Source organism: Phyllobates terribilis, unplaced genomic scaffold (assembly GCF_046119375.1).
Source record: "Phyllobates terribilis strain yellow unplaced genomic scaffold, ASM4611937v1 Scaffold_2__4_contigs__length_985480577, whole genome shotgun sequence".
NCBI classification, from domain to species: Eukaryota; Metazoa; Chordata; class Amphibia; order Anura; family Dendrobatidae; genus Phyllobates; species Phyllobates terribilis.
In genome coordinates, this window is record NW_027362762.1 from 310,392,538 (window position 1) to 310,411,216 (window position 18,679).

Below are 18,679 nucleotides of genomic sequence, written 5' to 3' on the forward strand. Positions count from 1 at the left end.
GTGTTCAATAAAATGATACAATGGAGGCAAGATTGACTATACACAACTTCTGGATTCATGGAAAATCTCTAAAGTGGACTGTTAATCTTACCTCTCTTGACATGTCATAAGATACCGTCAGTGAGAATACCCAATATATTCATTTCACGTGTCCAATTCCCTGCTGCTTTCCTAATTCATCTTAGCTAATCACTGAGTAATCCAGTAGATGGAATCCTGGCAATCAGCTCCTCATGGGAGGATCTGCATCATAAAAGGTGTTGTCCTGATGACAATACTTCTATAGTGTCATGCACATAAAGTCTTGTGCATGGTGCATCTATAGCTCCTTAGTATATTCCTGTACAACCTTTGTGTGCTTTAGTATACCCTTCATTGAATTCTGTTGGGGACAAATGAAAAATACACATATATGACAGTAGAGGTCTCATGGACCTTTACACCAGCCTTAGTTGGCTCAGTATAAAAAAAAGTCAGAATAAAACCATGAATATTTTAGCTGAGTTTCTTCTGACATTCATACACTTGAGTTCTGTAAATGTTTAAAGACATCCTGATAGCTGATTCTTCAACCACGGGCAGCATGAATCAGAAACTGGTTGTGTTATTGCACCTGTGTAAGTTTTACTCAGAAAACAAGCCCAAAAGAACCAGTGGCTAATCCCTGCTCAACTTCCCATGACTGACAGTTCTCCCTGTAAGTGTCTGTAAAGGGAGAGACCTGTTAGTCATGGTGAGCGGGCAAGGGAGAAGCTGCTGGCAACATGCTTTGGACTATTCATTTTTCTGGAATGCTGCAGCATTTCAGAGAAAACATAAATGGCTGCAATTATGCTGCTAGTGTCTGATCTGTGCTGCTTGTGGTTTGGTCAGCATGAATCAGCTAGCAGGTTCCCTTTCAAGGGGTTGTTCACTACTAGGACAACCCATTTTCAATAGATCTCGCTAATGTGAATTAATATCAGCTATACTCACCTCTTTTGCTGGCACCATTCAAGTGATGTCGGCAACTGGTCTCCCGGGGCTTGTGTGACATTATGTCATGCAAGCCCTGCAGCCAATCCGTGGCCACTTCACTCTCACTTCCTTCTGACATAATTGACATTCAGAGGAAGCCAGAGAGCAGCAGAAATTCTCACTTCTTCTGGGTGTGTTTCATCTATAACAATGTCATGGGAGCCCCCGTAGACTAGAGACTGACACCGCTTGAACAGCACCTGTACCAGAGGTGAGTATAGCTGTTATTATTTTACATGGGTGAAAAATAGCGATTGAGAAGGGGCTGTCCGATTAGTGGACAACCCATTTAACTATTGCTAATCTTTGTGCTCTTACATTATATTAAATACCTTTATTTTGATTTGAATATCAAATCCCATTATATATGAACTGGTGGAATGCAAATATTTAGAACCTTACCAAAAAATTGTGTTGTTTTTTTTTTTTGTATTAATACATTTTTGCCTTTCTATGAAACCTGTAATTTGAAAACCTTTATTGTAACTCGTTATATCTTTATAAATGTGAAATCTTTATGATGTCTGGATCATTTATGCATAATATACTTGCTCAGTAACAGCTGTGAACAATTAACATTTCCTTCTTAGTCTTATTTTTTCTTACTTTATGGAGATTTCAACTAGGAATGAGAAAAATATGTAAAAGTGAAGAAAAACTGCAAGTGCTCAAAATTATTAGTCTTTAAATATGTATACATGGTTTATAAAGGTGTGACCTGTCACCAGTAGAACTAGTATTATATCTTAAGAATGGTCAAAACAAAGACAGGAACCTTCTTTTCTTCTCCTTGGTTTTTAATGATGCGTACTGTTTTTAACCTTGTTGCCTCAACTGGCTCCTATTACAATGACACATGGGCAACAACTAGTATAAAGTATATCTGTCACCAAGTTTTGGGGTGTGATCAATTTTAGTGTATGACATTCTCCTATGTGAACATTCGGGTAAATTGCATTTTTTACATTTTTAGAGTTTCTTTCTGACATTTTCTAGTAACATTGACTTGGAAGAAAATGAGATTGAATGCCAGCCGAATGGGTCTAAATGCCAGAGCTACATTGAGGACTCCGACCTCTAAGACAAACAGCAACTATGTGATCATTTAGTTCTATTGATTAGTTAGTAGCTCTTAAAAAAATATATATATTTTATAAAAAAAATCAGGAAGTAGTATTATGAAGTAATGGAAAGGTGGAAGAGGAAGCTACTCCAACCTGATAAGTACAGCAAACAAGATAAGCTTCACCAGAAATATTATGTGTATTTGTTGTATCCATATCTAACATACTCCTATTAGCATTAGTAGTAGCTGTAATCAGTCTAATACAGTATTATCTTTTATTTATACAGCTGTGAAATATTCTTCAGTGTTAAATAGTGAATAATGTAACTAGAAGGAATATAGGGTCTTATCCGAGATAAAAGGAATATTTGTGAGAGATAATTCAAATTCACTCACCTATTAGGGCTGTGTGAGACACAACAACTGTACTTAGCATTGGTGGCTGCTTCAAACCCCGAAGCTATGATCTTCACCCAACAAATAGTGAATAATGTAATTCACTTCTGACTCAATGGAGCTTATAATCTAAAAGAATTTTGTGTATGTGAATTTTGAAAGTCTCCATTGTATGCACTGGCAAAGTCCTTTCAGGTGCACCAAATGAATTAACAATTGCAATAACTCAACATAACAAATGTAATAAGTGTTTTCTCCAAATAAAATAAAAAATGTAATTTTTTAATGACTACTAAAGTCAAAAGATTATTATATTATAATTATTATTATTCAACCCCTACATAAATGTGTTCTTTAGTACTGAGTACATTTGTCTGTTATGACCTTTGGGAAACAAAGCACAGCCAAATATCAACTTCTGCTAGCGTTACTGGGGATTCTTAGGCCATTCTTCATGAGCATGTGGTAGAATCCTTCCTAATTTCCTATGGGGTTCATGTCAGTCAACTATGATTACTGCTCCAAAATTGTCTAAACTTTCAAAATCAAGCTATGGTGGACTTTGACAACTGTCCTGTTAGAAGGACCAATGATACACAAACTTCAACTTTCTCACACAAGACCTGAGGTTTTCTTCTAGGATTGCAGCAAAACAACCCCACAGCATGATGCTGCCACCCCCATGTTTCACAGTTGGGGTGGTGTTCTTAGGCTTACAAGCTTCTCCCTTTTTACTCCAAACATAACCATGATCATTATGCCCAAAAAGTTACATTTTAGTTTCATCAGACCACAGGACATGTCTCCAAAAATTAAGTTCTTTGTTCCTGTGTGCCAGCATTAATCGGCCTTTTTTATGTTTCTTTTGGAGTAATGATTTCTTTCTGGCAGAGAGGCCTTTCAGCCCATGTTGATACAGTACTCGTTTCACTGTGGTTAATGACACAATCTTACCAGCTTCCGTTATCATCTTCACAAGGTCTTTTGCTTTTGTCCTTGGGTTGATATGCACATGTCGGACCAAAGCACGTTCATCTCTGGGACACAGAACCTGTCTCCTTCCTAAGCGGTATGATGGCTGGACATTCCCATCTTGCTTGTACTTGCATATAATTGTTTGTACAGATGAACGAGGCACCTTCAGGTATCTTGAAATTGTACCCAAGGATGAGCCAGACTTGTGCAAGTCCACAATTTTCTTCCTGATATCTTGACTGAATTCTTTATTCTTTCCCATGATGCTACACAAAGAAGCAGTGTGTTTCAGGTGTGCATTAAAATACATCCACAGGTGTTTCTCTAATTAACTCAGATGTTGCCAAGAAACCTACCAGAAGCTTCCAAACACATGACATCATCATATGGGCAGTCCAAAAGTGGCATAGTAATCTTAGTGTATGTAAACTTTTGACTTTGCAGTAAGTAATAAAAATGCCTTAAAACATTCTCTCTCTCTCATTATTCTTGCATTTGGAAAATATTAAAAATGCTAGTAATCCTAATTGGCCTAAAATGGGAAAGGTTTATTCTGATTTCATGTACTGTAGATATCCAAAATTTTTTCACAGCGTTTAAAAAAAACCTTGGAGTTAGTGGTGTAGGGGGTCAGCCCTTACTGGACATTGAATGACACTGTGGCTTTAAGATACCATGCTCCCCTTTGATTATTGCTCTTGTACTAGTCGCCTCCCCCACTTGTTGTATTTGTGTGTGCTGTTGAAGGGAAAAGAACCAGGAAGTGTGAGAGACCTCCTGTGTGTCTGAGGTGACAGGACGTTTGCCTGTGTCCTGATAAGGAGAGATAATAAGAGGACCTGATGTTCTCTGGGGAAAAGATAAATACTAGACTATTGCAAGCTAGGTTGTCAGGACTGTGTCCAGAAGTAAAGAGCTGCATTGCTCTTCCGGAACTGCTTCCCTGAAGATTTGTGACCTGAGTTAATAGATAACACAGTGTGTCAGCCATCCCTTGTCATTGAGAGGTGAATTAGACTTGTCTACTGGAAGAGAGAAAGAGACCAATTCTACAGAAGAAAGAACTCAAGCATAACTCATCCGGCTCAGCTACAACAGAACCAAGCAGCAGCTGCCTATCTATTCCTGAACTGCACAATCGTGAGTGAACCACCAGTACAGTACTGTGTGAGGGAGTAGCTCAGTTCTCTCTTTATTTAGGAAGGACACTGTAACAGCTTGGCCTGATTAGCAGAAAAGCCAGATAGTGAATTAGCCGAGAGTAGTTTGTAGACCTGATTTCTACTGTTTGTATTGTACTGTCATTGCCATAGCTGGAGTATAGTTTTGTGACCCACTTCAGCTATTTTATTCTTATATTCATGGTATTAACATCATTGTTCTTATAAAGACTGTTATTTATATCTTCTGGCTTATATCCTCTTTTACTTAATAAAGCTGGTGTTTTGTTTCTGCCTCCTCGTCTCTGTGCCATACTTGAATCCTGTCTTGCGGTGTTCTTTGGACACAACTACAATAGTATGAAGAATCTTGTAATACTGATCAATCGTTTAGGACAGGACAATGGCAGATGGTTTCAAAGATAATAAATATGAAGAATCTTGTGATGCTGATCAATCTTCTAGGACAGGATGGCTTCCAATATGTTGTCCGTCAAAGTCCGCACAGAAAGGATGAAGACCCATCACGGAATAATCACCACATCATGACTAGTGTAAAGCATAAAGAATACAGTTAAAAAACAATAAAATCATAATAAACAATCCCAAAAACCCACCCATAAAAGATACCCTACAGAAATGCATTAACGCCTAAAATTTTCATTGAGGCCACCAAGAGCAACCGTACCCAATCTGTAAATCCATTTACTTTCTAATCTTTCCAATTTTATGACAATATCTCCTCCTGCTTAAAATGACGGGGTGATGTTTTTAGGGAACTAAGGTCAGTGCTTGTTTTAGATTTCCTTGTTTTATTTTTTATTTCTAGTTTTGTCATGTATTATCATTTAATACAAGTTATTTAATAAAAGTTATATTTTAAGAGATTTGTATGCATCATTTTGGTTCTTGTGTTGGTAGTCTTCATTTTGGGTTCATCTCTAGCTATATTACTGTCACGGGTGTGTCAAAAGTGACAGGCAGTCTCCCTGCAGTTGTTTGCAGAAGATCTCTGATGACCCTGACTGAGTAGCAATAGCTGAGTCTAGGGTACGTCGCCTTCAGCAGGGGAATCGGTCAGTGGAGACGTAAAGTTCTGAATTTCATAGATGGGCAATGGAATCTAAATGGAATGACTCAGCCCGTAGAAGTTAATTTTGAAAGGTTGAAAGATGCTTTGGCAGTATATGAAACCCCTCAGTCCTTGGAGGCTGCCATGTCATTGGCCATACGTCTTGATAGATGTCTTCGGGATAGATGGGTGAGACCACCTTCTCCAGGGCCTTCTTGTCGGGGCTGTGTACCTCTGCCAAGGGAGCGGTCTGGCTGTGAACCTGTACTGGGGAAGACAGGGGAGCCCATGCAGTTAGGGGATGTCTTTACATCTTACGTTTCCCCGGAGATTTGTAAGAAAAAAGGCGTATTTTTTTTTGTGGGAAAAGGGACATTTTTTTGGGACCTGTCCTTCAATTCTTAAACAAAGGGAGACTCGATTAATTCTTGGTAGTCTAGAGTTGGATAAACAAGGGGTGCATTTGTTGCCAACCTGAAGTTCCCAGTTTGTCCTGACAGCTGAGGTGGTGCTAGAGAACAAAACCAAGAAAATTTCTGTGTTTGTTGACAGTGGAACTGGAGTCAGCATTGTTGATGCTGGGTTTCTGAAAGCTCATCGTCTTGCTTGCTGTACTTTAGCTAAACCTATTTCCATCTTTGCCATTGACTCGTTGCCACTTGCACAGAAAGCATTTACTCAGATTGTACATAATGTAAAAGTGAGGATGGGGTCAGTTCATTGTGAAATAATTTGTTGCTATGTTCTGGACAATCTTCCCACACCGATTGTCTTGGGTATATCTTGGCTTGTTAAACATAATCTGCTGGTGGATTGGCAAACTGGGGAGATTATTAAATGGGGAGATTACTGCCATGAGAACTGTTTAGAAATTTCCTTTGCTACTGTCTCTATGGAAATTTTACCTGCTTTTCTGTCTGGTTTTGAGGACGTTTTTTGTGAGAGGGGGTGTCAGGATTTGCCTCCTCATCGTGCTTATGACTGTCCTATTAACCTGACCCCTGGAGCTAAACTACCGAAGTCCAGACTGTATAATCTTTCTGGCCCTGAGAGACAAGCGATGAAGGATTTCATTGCGGAAAGTATGGAGAAGGGACACATCAGGCCCTCATCTTCGCCTGTGGCGGCAGGGTTCTTCTTTGTGAAGAAAAAAGATGGCAGTCTACGTCCCTGTTTAGATGTCCGGGAATTAAATCTAATAACCTTCCGTGATCCATACCCTCTTCCTCTGATTCCTGATTTGTTCAGCCAGGTTGTGGGAGCTAAGGTATTCTCCATGTTGGATTTAAGGGGAGCCTACAACCTGGTTAGAATCAGAGAAGGGGACTAATGGAAAACAGCGTTCAATACCCCAGAAGGACATTTCAAGAGTCTGGTTATGCCTTTTGGTTTGACCAATGCACCTGCGGTATTCCAGCATTTCATAAATGATATTTTCCATCATTTGATGGGGAGGTTTGTGATGGTCTATCTGGATGATATTTTGGTTTACTCACCTGATTTTGAGACTCATCGAGGGCATGTTAAGCAGGTGTTCCAGATATTAAGGGATAACAAACTTTATGTCAAACTGGAAAAATGTGTTTTTGCCGTTCAGGAGGTGCAGTTTTTGGGGTACTTGTTGCCATCTTCGGGTTTTCGGATGGATCCGGAGAAGATCCGTGCAGTCCTTGACTGGGAACGTCCAACGTCCCGAGAACCTGAAGGCTCTACAACGTTTTCTGGGCTTTACTAATTTTTATCGGAAATGTATCCAAAATTACTCTGTTATTGTGAAACCCCTTACTGACATGACTAAGAAGGGGTCTGATTTTTCCAAATGGTCCGATGCTTCCCTCCAGGCTTTTTCTTCCTTAAAAAATCATTTTGCCACTGCACCTATACTCATTCAACCCAATGTTTCTCAACCCTTTATTGTGGAGGTTGATGCATCGGATGTCGGGATTGGGGCTGTGTTGTCTCAGCGTTCATTCCATGCGCCTTCTTTTCTAAAAAATTGTCTTCGGCTGAGAGAAATTATGACGTGGGTAATAGGGAGCTTTTGGCAATCAAATTGGCGTTCGAGGAATGGCAACATTGGTTGGAGGAGGCGGTCGATCCTATTACTGTTATTACTGACCATAAGAACCTGTCATATCTCCAGTCAGCTAAATGCCTTAACCCTAGGCAAGCCAGGTGGTCCCTGTTTTTTACTAAGTTCAATTTTGTTGTCACTTTTCATCCAGGGGTCAAAAATGTCAAGGCTGATGCTTTGTCCCAGAGCTTCCCTGGTAGTGGTGACCATGAGAACTCTACCCCGATATTACATAAAGGGGTAGTCATTTCGGCACTTTGTCCTGAACTGGAGGTTGAGGTGTTAGAGGCACAGGGGGACGCACCTGTCTCCTGCCCTTCAGGAAGTTATTTGTACCATTTGATCCAGGTGGTAAGGCAACCGTGGATCTCCTCTCTCGTCGTTTTTGGTGGCTGGGTTTGCATCGGGATGTGATTGAACACGTAGCTGCTTGTAGTATTTGCGGGCGTTCTAAGGTTTTGCATACCCGTCCGTCTGGTACTCTTCTTCCGCTACCTATCCCTAGTAGGCCATGGACACACTTGTCCATGGATTTTATTACTGACCTACCGGTTTCTGCAGACAAAACAGTGGTTTTGGTGGTAGTAGATAGGTTCAGCAAAATGGTTCACTTCGTCGCATTACCTGCACCTCCAAATGCCAAGACACTTGCTCAGGTGTTCATAAATGAGATTGTGGAGCTTCACGGGGTTCCCTCCGATGTGGTGTCAGGTCTGGGGACCCAGTTTGTCTCCAAGTTCAGTAAGGCATTCTGTTCTCGACTGGGGGTGCAGCTGTCCTCTGCTTTCCACCCTCAGTCGAATGGTCAGACCGAGCGTGTCAATCAGAACTTGGAGACCTAACTCAGGTGTTTCATCTCTGAAAATCAGGAGGATTGATCATCCTACTTACCGCTGGCAGAATTTGCTATTAATAATCATCGGCAAGAATCCACTGGCAGGTCACCATTCTTCGGTGCATACGGTTATCACCCAAAGTTTGGTATCTTTAGTGGGGGAGGAGCTTCAGGAGTTCCTGAGGAGGAACGGTTTGCTTCATCGCTTTCCTGGGTATGCACTGTGTTCTGAGTAATTTAAAGATCATGGGAGACAGGTATAAACGTATGGCTGACAGAAAACGCTTGCCCGGTCCGGACCTGAATGTGAATGACTTTGTGTGGTTGCCTACCAGGAATATAAGATTGAAAGCTCCTTCTTGGAAGCTGGGACCTAGGTTTATTGGTCCCTATAAAATAACCGCCATCATTAACCCAGCAGTGTTTTGTCTTGAACTTCCTCAGACCCTTAAGGTCCACAATGTGTTCCAGAGGTCCTTACTCAAAAAGTATGTGGAACCTCTTGAGCCCTCACCTCTACCACCACTCCCAGTAATGTAATGGTTGATGGTAATCTGGAGTTCCAGATATTGAGTATTGTCGATTCTCGTCTCCAATGTCGTTCTTTACAATACTTGGTGCACTGGAAAGATTATGGTCCAAAGAAGAGGATGTGGGTTTCAGCGTCACAGGTGAATGCTCCCAGATTGGTTTGCTCATTCCACACCTCTTTTCCTGAGAAACCCGGTCCTGAGTGTCCAGAGGCCACTCGTAGAGGGGGGTACTGTTACGGGTGTGTCAGCGGTGACAGACAGTCGCCCTGCAGTTGGTTGCAGGAGATCTCTACGTTTGGCATTACAGACATCTTCTTAGGCTGTCTCTAGGACCTAGCGGCTACTTCCCTCTGGTAATTAGCTCCCTGGCCTGGGTGAATATATACCTGGTTTGTCTGAGAGGGAGGTGCCGGCTATATTCTACTTGTGAAGGCTTAGCAAGAGCAGTACTTTGTCCTCTCTGGAGTTGAGGCCGAGTTCGTATTTGTCTGGAGTCATCTAAAGCTAAGCATTCTCCCCTGTTTGTCTACCCTTGTTGTCTATAGAGTTTAGTGGAGATCGACTAGTGCTCATCTCCTCCTATCCCTAGCCTTAGCCATATGCCAGGGAAAGGCAGGGCGAGGCACGCGTGCGACGGTAGTTGAGACAGGGTGACACTAGACCAGACTAAGAGGTCTCCACTTCCCCTTTTCCCTAGTGTCTGAGCCCCCTTTCCCTCTTCCCTCTGTGTTGCACTAAGTCTTTCCCAAACCTGGCGTGACAGGTGGGCAGGTTTGTAGTGGTCTATATGGATGAAATTTTGGTTTACTTACCTGATTTTGAGACACATCGGGGGCATGTTAAACAGGTGCTCCAAATATTAAGGGATAACAAACTTTATGCCAAACTGAAAAAATGTGTTTTCGCCATTCAGGAGGTGCAATTTTGGGGTACTTGTTGTCATCTTCGGGTTTTCAGATGGATTTGGAGAAGATCCATGTAGTCCTTGATTGGGAAGGTTCTACAACATTTTCTGGGCTTTACTAATTTTTACCGGAAATTCATCCAAAATTACTCAGTAATTGTGAAACCCCTTACCGACATGACTAAGAAGGGGTCTGATTTTTCCAAATGGTCGGATGCCTCTCTCCAGGCTTTTTCTTCCTTAAAGAATTATTTTGCTACTTAACCTATACTCAGTCAACCCGATGTTTCCCAACCCTTTATTGTGTAAGTTGATGCGTCGGATGTGGGGATTGAGGCTGTGTTGTCTCAGGGTCCGTCCCATGGTAAATGGCATCCATGCGCCTTCTTTTCTAGGTTAAGTTTTGTTGTCACTTTTCGTCCAGGGGTCAAAAATGTCAAGGCTGACACTTTGTCCCGGAGCTTCCCTGGTGGCAGTGACCATGAGAACCCTGCCTCGATACTTCAGAAGGGTTTTGTCATTTCGGCATTATATCCTGAACTGGAGGGTGAGGTGGGGGATGTCCTTGCCTCCTGCCCTTCAGGAAGGTTATTTGTACCATGTAATCTGCACTGCAGAATAATTAAGGAACATCATAACTCTGTGCTTACTGGTCATCCTGGTGGTAAGGCAACCGCGGACCTCCTCTCTCGTTGTTTTGTTTTTGGTGGCCAGGATTGCATCGGGATGTGATTGAACACGTATAATAATAATAATAATAATAATATTTAATTATATAGCGCCAACATATTCCGCAGCAGTTTACAATTAAGTAGAGACATATGCAGACAATATAAACAATACAATATATCACATTTCAACAGTTACAGGAGAAGTGAGGGCCCTGCTCACAAGCTTACAATCTATATGAAAATGGGGGGACACAATAGGTAGAACATGGTCATTAGCCAGTATCTGTCTAAGAGCAGTTACTGTGTGCTATTTGGTGCATGGAGGATGTGGAGACAGATGAATAGGCAGGGGCAGAGTAAGATTAACATTTAGGAGGGGACAGGGGAGAGTTAGGTTGGTGAGTTGAGATGATAGGCTTGTCTAAACAGATGTATTTTTAAAGCGCATTTGAAGACATGGGGGCTAGATATCAGTAGGATCGTTTGGGGCAGTGCATTCCAGAAAACTGGCGTGGCATGAGAGAAGTCTTGGAGTCAGAGGTGTGAGGTTAGGATTAAGAAGGATGTTAGTCTTAGATCAGTAGCAGAAGAGAGGGCACGGGAGGGGAGATAGAAATGAGGGATGAGATATAGGGCGGTGCAGAACTGTGGAGAGATTTGTGGGTGACAGAGATGAGTTTGTATTGTATTATGTGGTAAATGGGTAACCAGTGAAATGACTGGCACAGGGTAGAGGCGTCGGTGAAGCGGCCTGATAGAAATACGAACCTGGCTGCTGCATTTAGAATGGATTGGAGAGGAGAAAATATGTTTAGTTGGAGACCGATTAGAAGAGAGTTGCAGTAGTCCAGACGAGAGTGAATAAGAGCGACAGGAAGAGTGTTTGCAGTATCAAAGGTGAGAAAAGGTCGGATTCTGGAGATATTTTTAAGGTGCCGGTGACATGAGCAAGTGAGTGATTGTATATGGGGAATAATGGAAAGTTGTGTGTCAAATATGACTCCAAGACAGCGAGCTTGCTGCTCGGGAGTTATGGTGGCGTCACCCAAGGAAATTGAAAAGTCAGGTATAGGTAGATTAGTAGAGGGAGGAAAATCAAGGAGTTCAGTTTTGGAGAGATTCAGATTCATATAGAGGGAGGACATGATGTTAGAGACAGTGGACAGACAATCACTGGTATTTTGTATTAGAGTGGGGTGATGTCAGGTGAAGAGGTGTAAAGTTGGGTGCCATCAGCATAGAGATGATACTGGAAACCAATTCTCCTGATGGTTTGTCCTATAGGGGCAGAGGAGAACAGAAGGGGACTTAGGACTGATCCTTATGGAACCCCGATAGTAAGGGGAAGATTAGAGGAAGAAGAGCCAGCAAAAGATACCATGAAGGAGCGGTCAGAAACATAGGAGGAGAACCAGGAGAGAGTGGTGTCCTTGAGGCCTATAGAGTGGAGCATAGTGAGGAGGAGCTGGTGATCCAGGGTCAAAAGCGGCAGAGAGATCAAGGAGAAACAGTAGGGAGTAGTGCCCATTAGATTTAGCTGTTAGTAGATCATTAGAGACTTTAGTGAGGGCAGTTTCAGTAGAGTGTGAGGTGCGGAAACTGGATTGTAAAGGGTCGAGACGAGCGTTATCTGAGATATAGCGGATTAGACAGGAGTGGACCGGGTATTCCTGGAGTTTAGAGATGAAGGGAAGATTAGAGACCGGTCTGTAATTAGCAGTGCAGTTCTGGTCCACGGATGGCTGTTTCAGTAAAGGGGTTATGATGGCATGTTTGAATGAAGAGGTTAAATATTTTAGTTAGGTGGGTAGTGACAGCTGGGGAAAGGAACTGAAGGAGGTGTGAGGGAATAGGGTCACTGTTGAAGGTTATAGGGCGGGAAGAAGTAAGGAGTCTGGTCACTTCTTCTTCTGTGATCGGCTCAAAGATGGAAAGTGAACTTGAGGTGCGAGAAGGAAGAGGATCCAGACTCTGAGGGGATTGTGTAAAAATGTCTTGACGAATTTGATTCATTTTTTGTAGGACATAAGTGGCCAGATCGTCAGCGCTTAGGTTTGTGACGGGGGTCTGTACTTTAGGGCTCAGGAGGGAGTGGAAGGTTTCAAAGAGTCGTTTAGGATTGTTGACTAGAGATGTGATGAGAGTGGTAAAGTAGACTTGTTTTTCCAGATGGAGAGCATAGTTATAAGTTTTGAGCATGAACTTATAGTGGATGAAGTCTTCTGCCGAAAATGATTTTCTCAACAGACGCTCATCGCACCTTGAGCAGCGCTGGAGAAAACGTGTTTGCATCGTGTGCCAGGGCTGCCGTCTATGCCGGGTCATTCTGCGTGTAGCAGGTGTTGCTTCATCCAGGACACTCTGCAATGTGTTGTTATAGTATGACAATGCTAAGTCTGGACAGGTGAGGGAGAGAATGGGGGCTAAAGATAGGTAGGTTGTTCAAAAGTTGTTTGGGTATTAATGGCACGTAGATTTCTGTGTGTATGGTAAGTGGGGGTGTCCTGGGTGAGGAGACCGTTCTGCTTGTAGTATTTGCACGCGTTGTAAGGTTTCGCATACCCGTCCTTCTAGTACTCTTCCTCTGCTACCTATCCCTAGTAGGCCATGGACACACTTGTCCATGGATTTTATTACTGAACTACTGGTTTCTGCAGGCAAAACAATGGTTTTGGTGGTTGTACATAGGTTCAGTAAAATGGTTTACTTTGTTGCATTACCTGCACCTCCAAATACCAAGACACTTGCTCAGGTGTTCATAAATGAGCTCATGAATCTTCACGGGTCCCCTCCGATGTGGTGTCAGATCGAGGGACCCAGTTTGTTTCCAAGTTCTGGAAGGCATTCTGTTCTCGACTGGGGGTGCAGCTGTCCTTTTCCTCTGCTTTCCACCCTCAGTCATTTGGTCAGACCGAGCATGTCAATCAGAATTTGGAGACCTACCTCAGGTGTTTCGTCACTTAAAATCCGGAGGATTGGATATCCTACTTACCGCTGGCAGAATTTGCCATTAATAAATATTATAATGATTATAATCATCGTCAAGAATCCGCTGGCAGGTCACCGTTCTTTGGTGCATACAGTTATCACCCACAATTTGGTACCTTTAGTAGGGGAGGAGCTTCAGGAGTTCCTGAGGAGAAACATTTTGCTTTGTCACTCTCCTCGGTGTGGCGGGGGTCCTAAGTAATTTAAAGATCATGGGAGACAGGTATAAACGTGTGGCTGACAGAAAACACTTGCCAGGTCCAGACCTGAATGTGAATGACTTTGTATGGTGATCTACCAGGAATATTACGTTGAAAGTCCCTTCTTGGAAGCAGGGACCTAGGTTTATTGGTTACTATAACCAGCCATGTTTTGTCTTGAACTTCCTCAGGCCCTTAAGGTCTACAATGTTTTCCACAGGTCCTTACTTAAGAAATGTGTGGAACCTCTTCAGCCCTCACCCTCCACTGCCTCAGTAATGGTTGATGGTAATCTTGAGTTTCAGATTTCGAGGATTGTAGATTCTCATCTCAAATGGCATTCCCTACAATACTTGGTGCACTGGAAGGGTTATGGTCCAGAAAAGAGGATGTGTGTTTCAGCATCAGAGGTGAACTCTCCCAGGTTGGTTCATTTATTTCACACCTCTTATCCTGAGAAACCTGGTCCTGAGTGTCCAGAGGCCACTCATAGAGTGAAGGGTACTGTCACGGTTGTGTCAGAAGTGACAGACAGTCTCCCAGCAGTTGGTTACAGAAGATGTCTTCATTTGACATTACAGACACCTTCTTAGCTGTCTCATTCTAGGACCCAGTGGCTACCTCCCTCTGGCTAACTGACACCCTGGCTGGGTGTTTAAATACTGGCTTTTGCCAGAGTGAGGTGCTGGTGATATTCACATGTGACCCCTTGTGAAGGCTTTGAGCTGTTGCAGTTTGCTTACTTCCTCCTGTAGCTGAGAGGACGTGTTGTAATCTCTCTGAAGCCGACTCAAGTTAAGCTACTTCCCCCATGTCTGTCTCCTCTTGCGATCTTTCGTGTTTAGTGGGGACTGACTAGCGCTCATCCCCCCTTCCCTATACAGGGCCAAGCGCTAGGGAAGCCCTGGGTTTAGGTTCACATGGGGCGATTGGTGAGGAACCGATATAGGGAGGTTAATGGAGACAGGGTGATTCAGATCAGCCTAGGAGGTCTTCACTTTCCCCTTTCCCTAGTGTCTGGGCTCCCTTTCCCCCTTCCCTTCATGTTGCACTCAGTCTTTTCTACACCTTGCGTGACAATTATTTATATATCTGACTGCTCTTCATGTTGGTCCTAATGCATTTCATAGTGACAGATCCCCTTTAAGCTGACCATATACGTGGGATAACTGTTGTCCAAATGTTAATTCGAAAGAAAGGTATCTCTCCCTACTTTCCCATGCACAGGAATGCTCAGCTCAGGCTAGCGTTGATGTGGTTTTAATGGAGAGACAGGAGAAAATTTACTGCCAGACTCTTCTGGCAGTGGCTTATCTGCCCTTAAAACAAAAGGATTGGCTGTGAACATTTCAATGGCCCAAACCCTTCTTTCCTCAACATTATCTGTTGGCAGAGAGCCAAGAGGCCTGCTTGCACAGCAAATGGTCAGACAGTCCCCACCAAATTGGCAGGTGTGGCTGTCTATCATTTAGTTTGTATGGTGGCCTTTACTCTTATTGTAGTGTTGAACCCCAGAATCTTCCTTTTTTATCATGACATGAAAAATATTTTATGTTGAATTTCTAGATCTCAGCCCTACATCAGGACTGCTCCTGCACAGCCCTTGAACTGCTAAATGTAACTTAGTATTTTCTGTATTGTTCCTAACCTTGTCTTTTCAGCACAGTAGAGAAGAAGTATCAAAACTGATGAAAAGGAAGAGTGGAATAGTTACTCTTGGCAACAAATCAGATTATTGCTTTAATTTTCTAAAAGCCCTCTGAAAAGTACGAATTGAAATCTTATTGGTTTGCATGAGTAACAATTCCACTTTTCTTCTGGACCAGTTTTACTAGTTTTTCCCAGTGGGTTCCTTGTAATCATACCTTCTGAAGACTTTAGTGCGCCAAACAGTTCTACGGAAAAACTACTTACATAAATGTTGTTAATTGCCGTTTACCCAATTAAACACTGGTTACACAAGCACAAACACTTTGACAACATGATAATTTAGATTTATGGTACAATTTTGTGTTGAATACTTATATACAATGTATAAATTAGTCTTTTACACTATGCAAGGTAGAGGAGACATTCTCACATGACACTGAGACATTAATCATTCAATATCCAATCCCAATGTATGGAATGGGTATTATGGGAAATGCTTGCCTTACAAATATTCCTCGAGGTCACAACAACAAGCAGTGTTGGATTCACGCTGAATGTAGTATTTAACCTGCCACAAGGAAGGAAACTCTGTTATACTAATTACTCATTGAGTACTGGAAAATGTACCGAGGTGGACTACACCCAATCTAAGCAGCTTTATCAACGCAGCTCCTGTTTTTCAGTGGCATAAAATGACTCTAGATTAAGTCTAATGATTATTTTCATTGCATGAACTGGTAGTAATTTTCCCTTAGTGTAAAATGGTAAACTTTGATTAATTACTACAGAGAAGTAATGAAGCTAAAGGGTATACTCTTTCAGTTCAGACATACTCAACATAACATAAACAAAAGGGAACAAAAAATAAACTGCACAGAACTGCATAGAAATTAATTATACTGAATTCCTGAAATGTGAAAGCTAAGCGGGAATTCACACATGACTATACACACACAGACGCTCGCACACACAAACATTTCCTTTTAGGTAACAATAAACGATAGTGTTACATTCCTGTTCATTAAGGCGCTCAGCAAACCAAAGAGTATGGTATTACATAAATATTGACGATAAAAATCAAATCCCCACGGAATACAATTGGGTTATTGCAGTACAGTGGTGGAGAAGGCCGACATAGATGTACTGGTAGTAATGCTGGGAGAACCAATCACATCATTTAGTTGGCCATATTAGCACAGTATATCTTAATTCATGTATTGTACCATGAACTATTGTACTTTAATATAATTATGTGCATGTAATGGGCACTTGTCACAGCTGCCACAAACTCGTAGTAAAACATACATATTAGACAGCTGTCGACCTAATGACTGTTTGGCCATTTGTTGGCTGGCAGCCATCTTTGGCTTTCTTATACACAGGAGTAGTTGTTTGGTTGAGCGCTCTTGTGTTCTTTATGAGAGAGTCGCCGCCATACATGTCTGGTGGCGTCTTCTCTCCGGGATAACATAAGGTTTGTCAGACTGAAATTGGACATGCCAGATCCTTAATTGTCAGACAATCAATTATCCGGGACCCCCATACATAATAGACAGTCAGCTTGATATCAGTGGGTTCAGGTGACATTAGTCTAATATATGTGGTAATAGCTTCAGTGTTAGTCAGTGTTAGTCAACTGGCACAGAGATCTTGTTGTAGGAAATGATGTCATTAGGTAGCAAACTTACATAGCTACAGAGTTGTATAGGTTTAAAATAGACATAAATCTATAAGTTCAAGCCACTTGTTTGCCCCTAAAGATATCTTATCCACATCCTTTTGTAATGTTATACTGTCAAGTTCAATTTTTTTTATATTACATAGTTTTGTGTCATCAGTAAATATTAACATTTTACTTCCAGTCCCATCCATAAGATCATTAATAAAAAAGATTAAAAAGAATTGTGCCTAAAACAGATCCTTGTGGTACCCCACTGCTGGCCATATTTCATTTAGACATATTACTATTTAGAACGACTCTTTGCTTCCTGACTCTTAACCTGTTTTTTTTTCATGTGCATATAGTGTCCTCTAGTCCTTGCTTCTGGAGCTTCAGTATAAGGCTGTTATGTGGTACAGTATCAAATGCCTTTGCAGATTCCAGTTATATTACATTGGACGCATGACTAATATCCAGATTTGCATTTACCTCCTTATAGAAGTCAGCAAGTTGGTTAGACACAACTTATCTTTCATTAATTCATATTGGTTGTCAATTATTATATTATTCTCAACAATATATTTTTGCTATTTCTGTTTTAACACATTCAAAAATTTTGCGCACCAATGATATCAGACTTACCGGAGGGTAGTTGGATCCACTTTTTTACATTTCCTAAATATAGATACCTCCTCATCCATCCTCCAATCTTGTGGCACAAACCCTGTCATAGAGAGTCTAAAGAAGATGAAATGAAACTGTTTGTCAATCACTGCTCAGATGCCGCCAGACTACTTTCTGTGTTAATTTAGTTATATTGAGTGGTGAACTTTGATTTCTGCCATGCTGAATGATCCATGGCTGAGGCAATTCACTGAACACCAATGAAAAGTACACGTTTAATAACTCAGCCTTCTCTTTGTCCTCTTCTATATTAATATGATCATCTTTAAGCAGCCGATGGCATCAGGTCTTTTTTTCTTTTATTGTAATGTTGCTGGCGATTTGTTTCTCTGTAACCAACTTTATTAGCTTGATTTTTTTTACATTTCCTATTGAGATTTTTATTGTCTACATTGATCAATGAGACATTTGCCATTTTTTGCAATCTTTTGTATCTTCACAGTAAAGCCTTATCCAATTAACGTACCATCTGTGAAGACCATCTCCTATTTTATTTTAAGAAAAAGGACAGGTTGTTTCCATTGCCAGGAGATTTTCTATGTGGCAATATGGGGTTTCTCCCCAATAGAGAAACTAATTCTTGCTCAAACAGTTGGTTCATAGAATAGGTCTGTTTATACACAATGTTGCAGTCAACCAACAATTAACAAGAACTATGAAACCATTCTTAGAGAATTGCTACTTCACTGTCTTGTGCTGACAAAGTGAAACCTTCAGGGTTCTGTTCTCATGAAGTTAATTTGGTTTAGCGTCATGTTGAGCAGAAGTCACATTCCTCATTTTTACATGGAAAA